Below are 16,555 nucleotides of genomic sequence, written 5' to 3' on the forward strand. Positions count from 1 at the left end.
AAAATCCCGAGAGGCCCGGTGCTAAATAAAATCAGCCAAAGTGTTCTCGGCTTGCTTCTCCGTTGCCTGGCCCCGGTCTGCAAAAATAGAAGCTCGTGATTGATTCCTGTGCTCTCGAGCGGGGATTACGTCTCCACGAGAGACCTTCAACGCGAGAGGAATGCGAGCCGTGCGCGCGGTGAATCAATTCATCCAAATCACAGTGTTTATGCGAATCAAAACGATACGGAATGTCTTTGGCTCTTCTGCGTGAATCTCGATACGTCCTGGATCGACCGAGCGTGAAGACGATAGCGTATTTATTTCTCGGAGCTAGAATCTCGAAAAAGGCTGCTAAAAGTTTGATACCGCGTCTTGTCGTCGGCTTGACTTCGTGCTGTCCTTCTCTCGTCTTCGTTCTGTCCTTGCTCGAGCGAGAGCTGTGTTCTGTTGAATGGATATTATTTGGGGAGATAGGAACTGCAACAGGAAACTTTGGTTTTATTTTGTTCCGTTCCGTTTTCTTTTGGAGAGTCGACAAAGCCCTCTGGCAGAAGCCTGATCCGGTATCATCTCAACGTTGTGTTGTTTCTGTTTCGTTTTTCGGCAAGTCCGCTCTCTTTGAATGGATTTTATTTGGTGGAGGGTCGGAGGAGGTTTGGAGTCAACAGAGGAAGCTCGGTGTTGTCTTGTTCTCTTTTTGGAGGTCTAGTCCTCGTTTTGCTTTTATAAGAATATGTGTTGCTTGAAAGGAGTGTTTGAATCATTGCGTATATTATTGGCAACACGAAATTTTGCTTTAGTGGCGTTACGATTTCTTTTGCTGCTAAAATCAAAGAAGACCTGTTCTATAAAATCACACTTGTATAAAAATCTTGGCCACTTTAAATGCATACATTGAGACAGCGACAGTAAACATTGCTACAGCTTAATCTCGCCCTCCTCCAAATCTAAAATCTGCAGTCTTTTAAACAAATATTAAACTGTGTGTTTAACGAGCATACAGACAAACTGTGAAGTCTCAACAGCATTATTTCAGCATCATTTATGACAGAAATGTGTTGGTGCAATTTGACACAGTAAAATTATTAAAAGAATTTATAAATACTGTCCGATCATTTTCAACCCGTTAAACATATTACGAAAGTAAATAGATTTCTAATTTACTCCGGTTTGTTGCACTTCAGGTGGAAAATTTTTATCTTCCATAAACATCCGCTGTGTCTATACATTAGTGTCCTCTTATCCTCTTTCAGAACCGGAATCGAGCATTCTCGCTATACTCATCAGAATATCCTCACCATACTCATCAGAGTATACTCGTCACAAAAATCTAGATAACTTCACTAAAAATCAGCATCTCAAGAACCCAATCAAACAAAGTGTCCAACTGAAGTGTCCACGGATCCCAATTAGAATTTTGTGGTCCCAATTAAACGTGTCTCTGTTTTCCGAACGATTTCCGGTGAAGTGTCGGAAGTGTTGTCAGCGCAATAGTTCAACGAATAGTGCACCGGGATGGACTGATGGCAAGTGATACCGGGCGGAATCAGGGATCACCGATGGCCGGCAGCGGCGTAGAGTACGAGTGGCTGGCAACGTGCTCCTCCGGTTAATGCGCCGGCTACGACGAAATTACACAGTGGCACCGCAGCCAGGAATTGCGAGGAATTGCCAGGATAACGCGGCCGCACTCGATTACCGGGGGTAGCTGGCAAGAGAGATCCGCTCTCGCAGCGGGTGCGCCGACCTAGGTACGTACATTATGCGCCTACATTTACACGTGCTCGCGATAACGGCTCTACCTGGAAAGTAGACTGGCCTGTGCGCGGTGATCTATGGGCCCTGTTGGTTCTCGTGCCTCTGTCGTGGCGCCTTTCGTTCCCCGTCGAGAAATGCCTTATGGGATTTTTTGGGGGCGTGTTCCAACATTAAAAAATTATTGTACACCGTTTCATTAATTTTCGCTACTTCTTATTTCGTATTTTTATTTTATTCAAGCAAATATAGCTACAGCGGCCCACAAAAGTGTTCGTACGCCCTATAAAACAGAATAACTTTTCTTATAATTGTACCAAACGACCTGATGTTTTGTAAATAATTAGAAGCATTGGTTTACTAAATGATGTGCAAAAAAATTTTCCAAAAATTATAATGTACAAGGTTACATTTTTTGTTTTCTTTTAATAATAGAACACTGTGTGTTTTTAAAATAAATTCTTTTTACAATGTTTTGTTAATTAGTTCTCGACATGTACATATGTATGTGCACAGATTTGCGGTTAGCGTTAAGCGGATAGGAACCGAAAGAATCAGTGGAACCGTCGAACACAAATTAACTCGTCTTTCCCAATTAAGAGTTTAACGATCAAACTTTGTTGCGTTATCTTCCTCCACTCGTAGGAAGGTTTCATTAAAGCCGAAGCTCCGTGGTAATTGTCCGCTCGTTAATACACCGGCAATAATCGACTCCGCCGCGGGAATTGAAGACTCGCGCTGTACAATGCGGTTTAAAAGTACCAAACAAATTTATCATTAACGAAAAATATATAAAGCAAACTTTCCGTTAACAAGTACGGATCTCGTTTAAAATATGAATCCATCGTAACAATTGAATACAATGGCAGTAAAAAATAAAAACGTAACAACTCTCTGCTCAACCGTTCTCTAAAAAAATGTTCATATAAAAAATAGAATAAAAACATATAGGTAAAAAGTACGCTCGAATTAAATGAACACAGTGCAGATGGTTGATGTGTTTTTACCATTATTTAATTTTTCTTAAATCAGGCTCGCCTTTGCTAAATAGATTAGCAGAAGTAAAAAGGGTTTTGAAAAGAATTTGTGGTTCGACACACACATACAGGTTTCCCCAGTTTCAAATCGAGTCCTACGCAGAAGATCGTACGGATCGCGATCCACGGATCGGATCGAATGACTCGTGGAGGCTCGTCCGTGGGCGTGCTACGCTGCTTTGCGATCGGAAGACGCTTGCAAAGCTGGTTGCCGTGTGCAAAATGCGAATAAAGAAAGTACCATGGGCACGGTAACTCATTACCGTGAGACTGCTTTCGGCTCGAGCTCAGGCTCGGGCTAACTCGCGCGAACGCCGACGCCGACGACTTTGCGCCTTTTACGTTTAAGTTCGCCGATAAATTTATCCCGGGGCCTTATCCGGCGTAATTGCTGTCGTAACGTATTTCGCGGACTTTTATCTGCGTTTAACGATCCGACGGACAAATTTTGTTGATCCCGCACCGGTACGGGGTCCGTTTAACGAAAATGAGAGAGCTTAGTCTCGTGTCGGATCTTATTAACTTTGCTTACCTTATTGGAGACAGTATTAGTTGTGCGACAAAGTTTTAGTCCTCTTCAGTCGTTAACACATAATGATTCTAGACTGCGGATTTTTATACAAAATAATAATTATTTGCGTTAATTGCCAGGTGCAGGAGCTACGTAGACGTCCACTTCATTTTTTAATGGTTTTCATGGGTTGAAATTGGAATGACGATTTTTTAATCTCCTGATTTGCATCCTCAATGCAAAGATCATTTATTTCTTCACATGTTCAGATTCGGAAATTTCTCTTGAGCTCAAAAAATTCTTTCTCCTACTGAAAATGCCATTAACTTGAAGATTGAAGTCTCCACTTCGCAACAATCCCAGTATATTTTATTTAAAAAATGCTCGTGCACTAGAAACAGCGGATTCAATGAAGAGATGATTTCTTCAAATGTTCACATTCAAAAATTTCTGTAGCGCTTAAGAAATTGTTTTCAAAATTGAAACTGCCACGAACTTGAGATTGAAGTCTCCACTTTGCAACAATCCCAGTATATTTTATTTAAAAAATGCCCTTGTACTAGAAAAACCAGATTCAGTGAAAGCAGATGGTTCCTTCAAATTTTCAGATCCGAAAATTTCTCTTGAGCTTAAAAACTGTTTTCTCCTACTGAAAACGTCATGAACTTGAAGATTGAAGTCTCCACTTCGCAACAATCCCAGTAGACTTCATTTAAAAAATGCTCTTGCACTAGAAAAAGCAGATTCAATGAAAGCAGATGGTTCCTTCACATTTTCAGATCCGAAAATTTCTCTTGAGCTTAAAAGATATTTTCTCCTACAGAAAACGCCATGAACTTGAAGATTGAAGTCTCCACTTCGCAACAATCCCAGTAGACTTCATTTAAAAAATGCTCGTGCACTAGAAACAGCGGATTCAATGAAAAGATGATTTCTTCAAATGTTCAGATTCAAACATTTCTGCAGCGCTTAAGAAATTGTTTTCAAAATTGAAACTGCACAAATTTGAGGATTGGAGTCTGCTCATTTTAAAGAGATAAAGAAATTCAACGTACGATTTATCCTCGCCGTTTTATAGTGCTTCGAACGAGAGCAGCGCCGCGGGCATTAATCGCCGATTCATATTGGCCGCGATTATCGGAGAGTCTGAATGAGACAAGCCCGGACAATGCCACGAGGATGACCGTCGGTCGTATCCGTTATCTTCGTGTGAATGCACTTGCGTCGTCGGTGTGGCGTCGGTCAGTTTCGAACGGAGGAAAATAGCTGGTACGTAACGAGTGTATCCGGTACAAAAGCGAGATCAAAGGCGAGGTCGGCGAAGCTTCTCCCGCGACGTCGAGGAATCGAAACGACGCGACTCCTCCTCTTTCGATTCGACACCTTCTATCGCGTTCGATACCAGTCGAGAGAGAACGAGACAGACCGAAGTAGCTTCTCTAACAATCGCTCGACTTCGAATCCCAAGCCGAACAAAAATAGAGGACACTCTTTCAAACCTTCTTTGCCTCCGAAGTTAATCTTCTTAATCAATTGGAGAGTTTCGATCTTTTAACACGTGTTCGCCTGGTCTGAAAAATTTTTAAAAATTGAAGTTATCAGGTGACCACGTTTATATTATTATGGTAGATCTGTGTTATTATGATCATCAACATATAAATTCAATAGAAACTCCACAATCTTAAGTATCTGGAATTTGTTAAAAATCGATCTTGCAGTCAAAAATTCGGGAAAAATGTTCATGAATTTGTTCTTAATTTCTTGAACATTGAAACTTGCCGCAGAGCGTTTTCTTTACACTGTCGAATTGAATGAAGAAAGTTCGTGCAGCAGACGTATACATAGAGGCATTATATTCACAGAACTTTTCCATATAAAATGTCCAAATACATCTCGATGTTCGTGCGAGCGAGTTCTAAAAACTGCGAACAGTTTCTAAACCTCCTTCGTTCACGGGGAAATAAAGAGCCGGAGAAAGTAGGAAACATGTATCCGGGGCCGGTGTGTATTTTCGAGAGCTCTAATAAAAAGCTTTAATTAATAGCAAACGCGGAGCCGGGGCGAAGTCGGTTTATTTCGAAAACTCACGAGCGAGCAACTACCGCGACGCGTCTTCGTCCTGTTCCGTGCTCGGGGCCGTTTGCGCGCTGAAATATTTTAATTCCTGACGGTTTTTCCCGTAGCCCGCAGGCTCTAGACATTTTTATACGCGACAGTACTAGCGATTTCCTTTGATCTTTGCCGGGGAAAACTCGCATAACCTCTGCCTCTGTGCCGACCGCGGAGCTTGAAAAATCCCACCGACTCGGATGTTCTTAGATCGAGGTGTCCGCTTTGAGTACTATATTAAAACCGGCTTCCGGGTTTTCTCGGAACTTGCTGGATCGGCAGGGAATTTATTCGAGAATTTTCCTATCGATAAGTTCACGGAGGAGTTTGATGTTTGGAGTTCGATTTTAACGAGATTTTTCTGAGATGGCGGATCAGATTTTTCTGATGTAATGGTACATGGTAGTCCGGATGGCGACATGCTTGAAGTATAAAATAAGTGGCTCGGAGAGGACTGTTACAGTATTTTATGCAATTTGTGACGAGTAAGACTGGAACACGAAATAGAAGGAACATCAATTAGGTATTGTTGGTTCGTTATTTTCGATTTCTTCAGATTATTAAAAGGAGAATTCAAGATTTTATGCAATTTATGACAAGAATGAGTGGCTGAAATACAGAATTGTAAAAATAGCAGCGATATTCATTCTCTCCGTAACTGTCGCAGAGGTCTCCACCGTATCTGTCAAAGTTATCCTATTCTTTATACACGCTTTTGTACACTTTTGTACACGCTGACATATATGCGCTAAAACATATACATATTTTATAACAAGTTTACGACTAGAATATATTTCCACCAAAAGAAGGTGGCATAATGAAAAATGCAGTATAAAAGGAAGCATATAAGTTTGCTTAATTGTCGAGCAAAAACGGCTCGGCACGGAGCGTGTTAATGAAACTTTTACTATTGTATTAGTCTCGTTCCTGCAATTCTTCGTTTGGTTCTAATGTATGGCAAAATTTGTTTAATAATTTGAGGGAAATGAGAGATGTTTGGGGATTTGCAGCTTCCACGAAAATTCTGTCTCCGGCCCCCATGTGTCGTTCGTTCCCATTCTTCTCGATGGTCGGTCTGTTCTCCCCGAGTACCATCTGAAAACACTCGGCGTGCCCTTTCACAACCTTCTTCCCTGCTCCCCACCGGGTTCCTAAGCCGATGGGCTATTCACGGCCCTGACAGGGCCGGCCTTTGAGGTGCATGACCTGTGTGCAACTGCACCGAGAGGCAGAGCGAAACAGAAAGAACAGAAGAGGGAAAGAGAAAGGGAGAGAGTCGCGCATAGAAATGCTCCGTGAAACGATCGCTATTTCTGCTCATATTGCGTGCTCCCTTTGATCATTACTCGCTGTTTATCATACCCGGCACGGTTTACAACTGTGCCACACGCGAGCGACTACAATTAAGAAGAAGTCGACACCGATTCGAAAACATTCGCACGACTCAATCTGTCGACCCTTGTTTTGTGTTCGATGGTATAGTGAGTATAGTGCATGTAGATACATATGCGATGATGGTCAGTTGTTGAGTATAGTGTTCGGAGTCTTTGGTACCACTTTAGGAGCCTCTTAAAATTCTGGATTCTATGGAAACATGGCAGCACCCTTCAAACAATTTTAGAATCCACAAGAAAAATCTCTTTGGAACTATATGCATATATTATGCATTTGTGACGATAATGGATTAGCACAATTTAAAAGAAGAAAGTCATTTTTATTTCGTTCCTGTGTATTGCAGTCATTGTAAACATTTTCTATTTTCTTTGGCAAGAAAGTAATGTCGGTGTTTTATGGTGAAATGAAACCCAATTTTGTTATTCAATACGTAGCTGTCGCAGCTTCATGAAAATAGCCAACAACTTTATTAAGCTACCAGAAAGATGGCAAAAGATCATCGAACAAAATGGAAAATATTTGATCGATTAGAGTTCGTTGCTTAAAGAAATTTTTATTTCACCTTAAAATACCGAAATCACTTTCTTGCCAACCCAATATTTTTACATTGATTGAAACAAATTGAAGTAATTCATGCTGTGCATTAGTTGACTCGGTGACTAACGGTGATCGCGTAAGCTTGCGAAACGATGAACGTATTGTGACAAACATCCGCAATCCAGTAGCCGGAATTATATGATGACGCTAAATAATGCACAGAGACGTAATAAGGTGCAGTGGCGCGCTGTTTATTATGTTGCCTCCAGAGTGGTTCTAAACATAGTCATTAACACGTTCCCGACTGCGTGACCCACCGGTGCTTGGTCGTTAGGTGATGCTCCCATCCGATGAAATGAGTAATTGAAAGTGTCACTGCACTTTTACCGACAGCACACCTTTTTATTCTAAACACAACAAATTTTTTACTAAAAAGACATGACAAAAACAGTGGTGTTAAATGCTAAGTTGTAAGTGTAATTATGAATAAAAAAGCACAATAATTATTTATAGAACACAATGATTTTTTGAAACGTACCACTCCCAGTTTATTACTGGATGTTATAAATTTGAATTAACTATACCGTTCACAGTGATCGATACACTGTGGATTTGTATACATAAATTGCAACAGGAGCACAGTATAATTTTTATGAAATTTTCAGAATATGCACAATTGATACAGAATGTATTTTAAATTTAGTTCTAAATTTTCAACATTGGCCCACATTTAACCGTACTAACCGTTGTTATTTACAACTTTTTTTATGTGGGCCCATGTTGAAAATTTAGAACTAAATTTTTTAATAAATAACAACGTTTAGTGTGTCCATCACACCGGCGCAATTCAAAGGCTCCGATTTTCTGGAAATGCTTTCTCCAAGTAGAAATGCCCCTGGCCTCTCTCCTCGCCACGTGGGGCCCAAATCCTGGCCCGCAGATGTGCTCCCCGGAGACCACGGCCCCCTTTTCCCTTTTTGTCTCCTCCCTTTCTCTCTTTTTCCCCAGCCAGGTTTTCGTGAAGCAGCTCGCACGTAGCAAGAGCGAGAGGGAGAGAGAGGGGGAGCAGTCGACTGTCGTTCATCCTCGCAAATAAACCACGTGCCCGACACAACGGATCGTGTTGTCGGCTCCGGTGCACGATATTGCGCCACCACCGCGATGCTCGATGCACTTTTTGTTTCCTGGGTCCTCGCTGCGCGCCGCTTATTTATACTCCTCGTTATTGCCTCGAATTCGGTCGCCTCTGTTCATAGTTGCTCGCTTCGCTCCTCGCCCGCCGCGATTTATTCGCCAGAGAATGATTCGGAAACGATCCACGGGGCTTTATCTGCGAGCTTTGTAAACAGTTAACTTTTCGCGCGACCATTTTCTCAAAAACTATTTACCGTACCTTGCGCAACCAAGTCGTGCACCGAAATCAAAAGTATGCATTCGGAATAAAGGAAAATACGTTGGGTGTACAAATGAATTTGTAGTCACCAGAGTAGGGCAAGAATCAACTAATATTTAAAAATGACTAAATACTCTTGATATTTATATTTGTGGAAAGTAATTGAATAAATTTTCTGTCCAAACATCTTACGTAGGATCGGGATTTTTTGGTGAATTGGGAATAAATTGAATTTATTAAACCAGTTAACCCCTTGCCGTACCATTTTCTTTACAGTTACACTGATTAAAACGTTTTTATCCCCAAAAATGTCGCAGAAGAGATGTATTGAGAAATATTGTAACTCAAATATTGATTACTAGACTGCGGATTTTAATGCATTCATGAAGAAATTGGCTCGGTGACATATAAAACTAATATATCGTTATGATTAGACTGCGGATCTTTATGCAAAATAAAAAATGTTTGCATTGATTGCAAGACACAGAAGCCAAATAGAAATTCCTTTCTTCTTTTAATTGTCTTATTTAGCTCAAATTAAATTGTACGTGTCCATTTTCGTCATAAATGCATAAAATCCGCACTCTAGTTACGATGTATTCAATGGAAAAAATCTGCTAAGGGATGAAACTAAATTTTAATTAACTCCTGGTGCCCACAATCGGTGAAAAATATTTTTATTGTGCATAAAGATCCGCAATTTATTGATTGCAAACGAATCAAATTTTAAAAAATATTTTAGAAAGATTTTAAAAAGAGAAGGAAGAGAATTTGCTAGGCTCCGTTTAAATTCTTCATGGCGAGTGTGATTCGTTAAAATACGGCAAGGGGTTAATAATATGCGAGGAGATTAAGGAGGAGGAATAATATGCCCTCTTCAGCTACGACCGGCCACGACTGACGACTTTTTACGTTCCCTCTCTGCTCGTCGCCCTTCCGTTACATTATTTTCGTGCGCGTTTCACCGCTACAACGTCTGTCGGTTCTGTTCTGAAAAATTCCTAAGACGTCAGAGATCGAGTCTGAACATACGTAATTACCAATGGAATCGATTTGCAGCAAGGATACAATAAAAATCGCGTCAACCGGGAACAAACGGAAAAACTATTTGATCGCAATAGAGCGTCCCCTGTTAATCAGTTAACAGTTTTACGACCTCATAAACTTCCGTCATAAAGGGAACGCCTTCAACTCCATTAATTCCTAATCTTATTAATCAACCGCTGCAGTTTATGCATTTATAGCGTCCCCCGGACGAGCGGCAGTAAAATAAAAATCTTAATAAAGTCCGGAGCTGTGTAGTTTCACTGAGGAAACAGTTTTCAATGTTGCAAAATCTCGTGACGGGAAGACAGTAGATTTTTTTCTTCAGGAAACTGTAAAACAATAAATGCAGTTGCTCTGTGTTGCCTTATAGACATGGCTGAATTAATTTTTAGGATTATCCGTTTAGTCTTAAATATTTCAATGGAAAATGAAACGATCGAGAAGATAAAAGGGTTAATCGTTTATATTGAAATTATCTGGTGAAAATGGAGAGGAAGGTTGAGAGAGGAGCGGAACAGAGGCGAGATTAAAGATCTCGTCGCGCGATCAATTGAAGGGTCAAAACGGTTTAAGCACCGTGCACAAGCCACTCGAAACAGCCGGCTTAACGAGCGTTCCTAACGCGAGCCGCTGTTTTCGCGATTGATGCGTGCAACGATTATTAACTCATTAACAGAGCGACCGTGCCCACGGTGATCGCATTCCGACATCGAGGACGATCTTACTTTTCTATTGAAATCAGCTGGGAGTGATATCGATCTTACATCACAGCCAGTGAGCTGTGAATTTGATGCGTTTGCACAATGACCAGCGAATTTAGAGCGTCAATGAATCTTCGATTATGAACTTCTCGATTAATCGACTGCAACTACAGACAAAAAAATCGGGGAATGATCGAACTAGACTCATTTTAAAGGATGAAGCTTCTATTTTCACTCTAGTATGCTGTTCTGTTTTTTGAAAAAAAAATGTGTGAATTTTATACGTTTATTCATTGATCATCAATTTTAAAGCACAACTACTCTCCAATTATGTCTGTAACTCGGTGAAGAAAAATCACAGAGTAATCTATCCGTGCTCGCCTCAAACTGTGAAGCTTCTGCTTCAATCCTATCACATTGTTTTGTTTTTTAAGAAGTGTTTTTACGAAACAAACTGAAGCGTTAAGGATGCCTCTTCCCGACAATTTTATTACGGGCATTCGACTATCTCTGTGATCCAGAAAAACTTTTTCCGTATCGTAAGAACCATGATGCCAAAGCCCGAAGTCTCCCCCTTCATAACAAAACAACAAAAAGCGATGTGCGATTTTTTATCGCCGTTCTATCGCACTTTGGATCAAAAGTGTGTCACGCAGCGTGTTGGTACGGGCTGAAAAATATTTATTAAATTCGTCGGATTTAATTTATTGTTTGTGCAGGGGATGTTTGATTGAAGCCAAACTTGATTTATCCGAGTCCGGGTTGGTGGGAGCGGTGTCGGTGAAATACGTGTCGATAATTTCAATGTAACCCGTTTCGTGGCCGCTGGCTCGGGTCCAGAAGCGTCTGTTTAAAGGACATCGTCTGCTGGAAAAAAAAACACTTCCTGGATAGATAGGGGTGCCTTTATTTACACCCCATGTAATCCGGGTGGTCCGGATGCGAATAAATCGAGGAGCGCCCCCGTGACGTTGGTTTCTTGCCTGCTACGACGTGTAACGTCCCCCTTTTTTCGCACTCTCCTGTCATTTATTTCGACAATGTCAACGTGAAGTCTTTTTCTGTTGCCTTGATGGGTGCGATAAATGGTATTAATCATTCTTCGGTGAGACCTCGTGGGACCGAGCGATCAGGGCTTCTTGAAGCGTCCCTTAGGAATAGGGTAAGTCACTTTTTCACCCCTGGATTAGTATAATACTTTTCAAGCAAATGCATACCACATTTTTTTATAATTCAAATATAGTTATTATACACAGGAGCCGAATAAAAATTATATTCTTCTTTCAACCCCTTGTCCTACGATTTATTTTACGGTTTCAGTGATTAGAACTTTCTTTGTAGTTCGTAATTTCCTAAGAAAGGAGAAAATTTATATCTATTGTATGCCTACATGTTCTCCGATAACTATACATTAACGAAACCAAAATAGAATTTCATTTCGGTTTAAAGGAAATTAATAACATACATATATTTATTAGACTCTGTTTAGAATTGTCATCACGAGCCTGAGACGATATTGTAAGGCAAGGGGTTAATGATCCTATTGACCTGGAACCAATTCATTGATGCCCTTAAATATTTTTAACATGTCCACGGCTTTAAATCGTACGTGTCCATTGTTGTCATAAATGCATAAAATCCGCAGTCTAATTATGAATCAAGGAGTATTTCATTCGATTATTTGATCTATTTCAACTTGAAAATTATTCAAGCCAAGGGTTAATTTTTTAAAATATTATAGAAGTTACTTGGTCCAAATTCGATACGGTTTTTACACCGCAAAATGGGCAAAAATGCAGGGGTCATTTATTTTATTTCTGGTGACGATCAACGCAATTAGTAGCAATTACTAGTCAGCCAATAATTAAATTTTCACCTCATACTATGACCTAGTTATGTTCCGTACTAAATGAGTGAAGAATTTCTCACAAGAAAAAAATACAAATTGCAACACCAAAGCAGTCTTCACAGCGTTGCCCACGCAACGGTACAGTCGTAGGCGCGATTCACGCCTTATTATAGCAAGTGTGTCGCATTAGGCGTACCAGCATCCACTATGAACACATTCCATTTCATGCTCGATCAAAAATTTGAACTCTCAATTTTGTGGTGTGGATCCTTCAATTTTTCTCGTGCATTGTATCATTTTCCCAGTGATTTTACCATTTTTGGGCTGACTATAATTTTTCTATTGATTATCACAATCTTCACATTGACTGTACAATTTTCTCATGGACCCTACAATATGATTTTGGACACAAACAATTCTTTTAAAGCCTGCAGAATATTTCTGAAGTTATACCAATTTCATCATGAATCAATGATGAATTAATGTTTTCATTAACCGTACGAATTTTATTGTAGCTTCGTACAATCTTTGTTGTTGGTTGTACAATTATTCTAGAGGTGCTGCAACGTTTCCATTAATCCTACAATTTTCTTATTGGTTTTACAATTTCTTCGAGGACGTTTTTTTTCATCATTTCAGTGTGGTCACAAGAATTTGATCGTCGACTCGATAATTGCGTGTGGTCCAAATCGATTGCCACTCATCCACGTCTCTCGATCCCATTCTCGATACCAGGACATAACGCAGGCTCCTCTCGCACAGAACAACGCATTGAACCCAGTTGATCGTTCGGACAGGCGGACAGAAGGCTCTCCAGCTTCACAGTTTCTTCGTGGAGCTGGTAATTGCTGGTCGACGTTGATACGAGGATCTAGCCGTCGAACCTCGGTTTTTCAACCGGGGGGCTCCGGGAAACTAATGCAAATTTATTCGTGGCGAAGTTGCCGCTGGCTTTTTAGACAGCCTAGAGGTTTTGCCGTGGACAGAGGTCAGTCACGGCGGCCGATAATCTCGTAGACCGAGTTAACCCTTAATCTGCCCAAACGTTTCTGTGAACATTCTGCTTTGCTGATGACAAGGTCTGGATCAGGCATTATTTTTAGGTTGTAGATCAATTGGCAACTTATGGACACAGTGAATCACACAGTGAATTAATATTCGGATATTTTTAAACGTATATGTATACAGTGGGTGTAAAAAGTATTCGTACGCCCTTTAAAACAGAATACCTTTTTTATAATTGTACCAAACGACCTGATTTTTTATCAATACAGACGATGAAATTTTAAAAATGTGTGTAACTCCCCTACAGATCTACAAAACATATATTTTAAATTTTCTTTATTGGGCCCAAATAAGAAAGTTCTAAAAAATGCCTTTTTCATGTTTGCATGTAACATTTTAAATTATAATTTTTGGAAAATCTTTTTGCATATCATTTCGTAAACTAATGCTTCTAATTGATTATAAATAATCAGGTCTTTTGGTACAATTATAAAATAGTTATTTTATTTTAAAGAGAGTACGAATTCTTTTTACACCCACTGTATAATAACCTTTTTAATATTGCGTCCAGAGAAATTGTAAGAACCTAAATTAACATGGAGAATTGGGGATAATATAATTGATTAAAAGATCCAATAGACCAGCAAGACATTTTTAACAATTAATATATTATTTATTCATTCTAAAATAGCGTACTTTCCGCAAGTAAACGTCTCAAACAAATCCTTCAAAAATTTTCATCATCTCTGAAAGGGTTAATTCTCGAATTCCGGAAGTCTGCAGCCTATCCCGGAGATTTCAATCGGGAGGATTACGTCGATCCCTTTGGGATCGTGCTCGGACGTCGTGTATCATCGTCCCAGTAATGGCTCTCCCAAGGTAATCGTCTTCCAGGGAGTCTAATATCGGTTTCTTGCGGATTAATATTCGTTAAGGAGGCCGGCGATTACGCGGATTGCTTCCGGAAGAATGATTGCTTGCCGCGGCCTATTCTCGGGGAACAACCGGAAATGTGGAAATATCGTCTCAAAAAGAGAGAAAAAACATACGAGAAACCTAAAAACCCAGAAATATCGCCGCGGTATTCTCCGTTCGCGTTAATGAGACGATATCGCCGGGATCTCGCAAGAGCCGCGTTTAATCGCGGTAATCGTGCTAGATCACCTCGATGTATCTCTTAAGCTGCGTCCACACTGAAGCAACAACTCGACAGCTAATCATTGCTGTTCAAAGAGGCCATTCGATAGCTTATCCTAAGAAAATACTTCGTGCCAATTCTCATTCCTGTGTTTCGACATAGAGGGTGGTAATAGGGAGACAAAGAAAATTTTGAAAAGAAACAGGACTTTTCAGCTATTAGATTACACATCCATAAATCTTTTCAGAATTTTAAGCCTCGAAATCGAATTTTAAAAAATAGAAACGTTTGAAATGCCGATCTCTTCTAGAAGTTATGAAATACTAATTGTAAGTTTATATTTTTACTGTTTCGGCATGCATCAGTGCTAAAGTGGAGGTGCTTCAGTGAAGACGTAGCTTCAGCTCCCGCTATTAGGGTCGCCGGGAACGCGTGGATCCTGTTAATCAAGGAAATGCAGATTCGCGGGTCGCATTCTTCTCGATTAGCGAATTTCGCGCTCCACCGGCTCCGCATCGCTGCTAATGCATTATTAGACCGATCTTTATGCACCCGACGCGATTAAGGCTGCGAGCACGACGATTTTATTCGCCGTCGTTGTTGCATTCTATTTTTCCGTCGAAGCATCCGCGAGACGGCGCAGTAAATTTTTGCGCTTTATTGTGGTTATTTATGGGATAATGTGGCGAAGCAGTTTGTACGACGATCTGCAGGTGCACTGGGTGTGTCTCGTTTTAGTGGGTCGATGAAATATTTCTGGAAGTATTTTATGTATAGGGGCTTCCGGGGAATTCCGATTTTGGTGCTCTACGGAAGATTGTTTCCGTAATTTTAATACGTAAATATCAACAATACAAAAGAAAGTGAATTTAAACCTTGGACGATGATATTTGTGTACTGCAATAACTATAAAGAATATTTTTAAATTGTTTTGTGGTCAGACTATTCGATAGAGCTCCCAAAGAAAACTTTCTGTGACAAGTCTCAAGTCGGTACTCCTACCACAAGGATAGTTATAGTAGGGTGAGCACGGTTTAATGAATTATGCTCTCTATTCCTTCTGTTTCGCTCAACAAAAAATAACGAAAAAATTTATGAGCATTCTACCTAATAGTACACACGGCTTTGAATTATTTCAGAATTTTTGGTTCGAAAATCAAATCTTAAAAAAATCCGGATTCATAAAATTGCCAATTTTTGTTTCGCTTGATTTAAGGAAGCTTCAGCACAAAAGTTTGGCACTCAAAATTTTGGCAGCGGTCTAAGAAAATCTCGTGCATCGAGTTTGTGATTCCACCTCTCTCTTTCGCTCTGAAATTGACCCACAATGAAGACGTCGCCGCGAGAAGAGTAGAAAGCGCGAGAAACGTGAACACGCCGCGAGGGTTGACCGCTAAATGCCCGACAAAAGCGTTTCTTTTTCCTGAAGACAATGCGGGTGCCGCACAATGCCCGGCCCGCAATAAAAAACGAAATAGATGGCCCATGGAGAGAGAGAGGAAAGGAAGAGGAGAGACCGACCCGAAAGAGAAAGAAGCCTCCTCTCGTAATTATCATCTTGAAAAGTATGTACATTCGCCCGCTGCGAAACCAACACCGCGGAATGCACCTCTGGCAAAACCTATTTTTCGGATGCACTGACCTGGATCTTAGGCGTGATGCTCGGAGACTGTTATCGTGATCGCGTTACGGGACAAATAACCAGGGATTCGCGTGTTTGCAGATCGGAGATCGTTCCGAGCGACAACCTTATGCTTCGGTGCATCTCGGATGCATCTCCGGTGCAGTCGAGGCAAGAAAAACGGTCGAGCTTGTTGACTAATGAAATTCGACCGAGTAAACAATTTTTTAACACTTGCATCAATAGCTGGTTCTCGAGCGCCATTCAATTTGTTTGAATGGTTTTTGTACGCTCCTGTTGACAAATGTCCCCGGAGAATTTAAGCTCTTGCGGTACGATTTTATTCGTTGCTATAATAATTAGGAATGGTCTGTCTTTTAATTTATATTTAATTTATATGCTTCACAAACAGGAAGACTGCAGGTTTGATTCATTTATTACAATAACGAGTTGGTGTAATTTAAGACGGTGGAAG

At 40.4% G+C, this 16,555-nt stretch overlaps 1 protein-coding gene across 3 annotated transcripts in view; it reads left to right on the forward strand.

Moving 5' to 3' along the window:
• Positions 1 to 16,555, forward strand: part of LOC143210821 (uncharacterized) — a 313,009-nt gene that overhangs the window by 4,413 nt on the left and 292,041 nt on the right. For 2 of the 3 annotated variants that reach the window (XM_076428021.1, XM_076428024.1), the window contains one exon: positions 1,236 to 1,733. The exons of the other annotated variant lie outside the window; for it this stretch is intronic. The gene's annotated coding sequence lies outside the window, so the exon portion shown is untranslated. The remainder of the gene's footprint in view (positions 1 to 1,235; positions 1,734 to 16,555) is intronic. 3 annotated transcript variants of the gene reach the window in all.

Source organism: Lasioglossum baleicum, chromosome 7 (genome assembly GCF_051020765.1).
Source record: "Lasioglossum baleicum chromosome 7, iyLasBale1, whole genome shotgun sequence".
NCBI classification, from domain to species: domain Eukaryota; kingdom Metazoa; phylum Arthropoda; class Insecta; order Hymenoptera; family Halictidae; genus Lasioglossum; species Lasioglossum baleicum.